Source organism: Otolemur garnettii, unplaced genomic scaffold (assembly GCF_000181295.1).
Source record: "Otolemur garnettii isolate 467f Iridium unplaced genomic scaffold, OtoGar3 scaffold00141, whole genome shotgun sequence".
NCBI lineage: Eukaryota > Metazoa > Chordata > Mammalia > Primates > Galagidae > Otolemur > Otolemur garnettii.
In genome coordinates, this window is record NW_003852536.1 from 2,664,943 (window position 1) to 2,668,432 (window position 3,490).

Genomic DNA, 3,490 nt, shown 5'->3' on the forward strand with positions numbered 1-3,490 from the left:
TGTGCTATTCATTTATTGAATAGTGGGAATTCAATAAATGCTGATGGAATGAGAAATGAATTGTATTAGGAAACACTTTCGCGACCCCAGAAGCTGGTAGTGGAGCAGATGGCCTGCTGGCCCCTCACTCTGACTTCACTGATCATTCTTCACTTCTTATTTGCATGCTATGTGCCCCGGTCCTATTTCGTTGCTTGAATACACGTATTGGTGACATTTCCTGCTAACTGTTCTGTGCAGAGTGGCCCATTTGCACTAATTACCTCCTCCAAGTAATAATTGTTCTACAAGAAAATGTATCTCCTTTATTTAGATTCCGTCTGTAATTTCGTGCTTTGCGGAACTCTATTTCATAGCAGCTGAGGGGTTTGTTGTTTCTGTCTAAGGCAACAATCTGTGAGGCTTAAATTTGGTGCCTCCTGGAGCTAATTGAATTGAATCCTCCTAGGCATTGTCATGGGCCTTTAGAAAGCTCCAGTAATCAATTCAATGCAAATTTTTAAAAGATCAGTAAGATACTACGCTTGCCTATCAAATTGGTGAAATTAAAAACAAAAATATGCTAACAAGGGTTTAGGATATGGGGACAATCTTTCTCCAGCATAGACTGGAAACACATTAACAACAGATTTAAAGATAAATTCCCATCACTTTTTTTTTAATTTGCTCTTTACTTTCACCTCCACTTTCATTCTGAAGTCCATCTCTTTAACGTTGACGTAACAGTTCCACTTCTTGGAATTCATTCAGCTCCATTAAGATTTAACTACCTAGATGTTCATCACAATTTATTATAATAGCAGAAACTTGAAAATTATTGAAATGACCGAGAATGAAGAACTAATTCAATAAATCAAGATATGTACACATCCAAACCATCAGATACTATTCAGTCACTAAAAGTCTACATTAGCACGGAAAGATTGTTCATGATGTATGAATTTAAAATAGCAGATTCTATAATAGCATGCGTGATCTGATCCCATAGTAAATATCTGTCATATTTCTTTATTTCTCCTCCCCAGTAGTGCCCTGATTTTTTACCAAAATATTTTTTTTCCTCCAGTTGGGTAGAGCTTGTGGCTGGATGATTTCTGGGATAATTCCTGCCTTCATGACAGATGCCTAAGGATACCAAGTCCTCCCTCGGTCTGTCCAGGCGGGTCTCAGCTCAGCGTAGCGGGCAGGGTCTCCCTGGCTTTGGACCTGAGCCAGCACAAGGCCATCCCCAGTAGCCGTAGCACCAGTCAGGCTGTTCTGGTATGAGAAGGTTCTAGCTCTCGCCTCTGCTGCTCTGCTCTGGGGAGCCCCCGTGACTCTTGCTAGTCCCAGTCTCCTGTAGGCTCTGTGAACACCCCTGCCTCTGCCCTGTGCCTTCCAGTAAATCCCCCGATAGGTTCCAGAGTGATGTTCTGAAGAAGTTAGACAGGGTTACGTTTCTTGGGTCAAGGTTTTGGAAGACATGAAGCCAAGTGTTGATAGTGGTTAACTTTTGTGGAATTAAGGAGTTTTGCTCTTCTTGGCTTACTGGTATTTTCCAATCTTTCTTTAATATCTATGTATTGCTTTACAACTTCTATAATAGTTTTTAGAGTATTTTACACTTCACATTATGTTTACACAAGACCCTTTCCTCTGAAGATTCTCTAGAGTGGTCATCGTGAGAGTGAGATGGATGCTCCTGCAGGGTCCACAAGGTAATTCCTTAGGGTACAGAAGGTAAATTAAAATTCCTGTTTTCATTTATCTTATATGTTCGAATGGACTTCGTTGGCATCTTCTCTAAGTCCGTGCATCAGAAATGCATCTGTCAGGGAAGGGAAGCAGGTGTGCTGTAGGCAGCCTTGGGGGAGCCTCCACTCAGGGATGTGTTTTTATTTTGCTTATTTTGAAGTCATTGTTAAACTGATGGGTGGCCAGTTGAGTGCAGGATTTACAGATGTTATCTAGTTTTAATGAAAATGGCCTTCACAGATTGAGAAGAGGCATAAAAAGCTTCCTGCGAAGTAACCTTGAATTGAAGATCATACCAATACCGTAAGCACAGGGGCAATTCAAGAAAATGGCAGAGCAAACAATTCTACTCCTACTAGGAGCTCTTTGTCAGCCACATTACAAGGTCAAAACAATGGCAATCTAGTCAGATTTTATAAAAAGTAACTAAAAGATCCTGGAAGTTATCAAGAAGACTAGTTGGGACTAGTCTATCATTGACAATGAACTTTGCCAAAGTGAATGACACACCCTGAGGTAATCAGGGTGAGAAGGAACCACCACAGCTAGCAGGTCATTTTATTTTTTTAAAAGACATCTTTTATTTATTTATTTATTTATTTTTTATTTTGACACAGAGTCTCAAGCTGTCACCTTGGGTAGAGAGTGCTGTAGCATCATAGCTCACAGCAGTCTCCAACTCTTAGACTCAAGCATCCTCTTGCCTTAATTTTTCTATTTTTAGTAGAGACAGGGTCTTGCTTTTGCTCAAGCTGTTCTCCAATTCATGAGCTCAAGCAATCTGCCCATCTGCGCCTCCCAGAGTGCTGGGATTACAGGCGTGAGCCACCTGGCCAAGCCAGGACATTTTAAAACTAAACATTCAGGCCCAGTACAGTGGCTCAAGTCTGTAATCCTAGCACTTCTGGGAGGCTGAAGAGGGTGGATTGCCTGAGCTCAGGAGTTCTAGAACAGCCTGAACAAGAGCTCTAAAAACTAGCTGGATGTTGTGGCAGGTGCCTGTAGTCCCAGCTACTTACTCCCAGCTAAGACAAGAGGCTCACTTGAGCCCAAGAATTTGAAGTTGCTGTGAGCTGTGACCTCACAGCACTCTACCCAGGGTGACAGAGTGAGACCCTTGTCTCAAAAAAAATTAAAAACAAACAAAAAGTATTAATATAAAACAAACCCTGTCATTTTTAAGCTACATTTAAAGTCATATAATAGCCATACTTTAATACATTTCATAAACTTAGTGGCAAATGGTTAGAAGCCTCTTTCTAGATTTCCTACTGAATAGCTGAAGAATTAATAGGGAAACAGCAAGATATTTGGCGTTTTGACCTGCCACACATATAAAACCATCTCCTGATTTTTATAATGTGCTATTTATCTTATCTCCTTCTCCCAAACACTAGTTGGCCACGACTTTTCAACTTGTGATGTTTTTACTTTAGAAAAATAACACTGCAAATGATCAAAAGTGTTTTCTCCACGAGGTGAGGTAACTAATCCGCGTTGCTCTAAATGTACGGTGACTAATAGCAGATTTTTTAAAAATAAGAAAAGAACCCTCACCTCTTAAAACCCATTTTCACATTCTAGAAATAAACTTCACATCTCATAATTAATAGCACCTGACAGCGAGTCTCTGGTCCCTCTCCCCGAGCACCCCAGCTGGGCTCACCGCTGCCATCCGTTAATTTTCTGCTAGCCGCCAACTTTCCCCCACTTTGTGTCCATAGCAAGGCAGATTTCCTTTCCTCTCCTCCCCTCC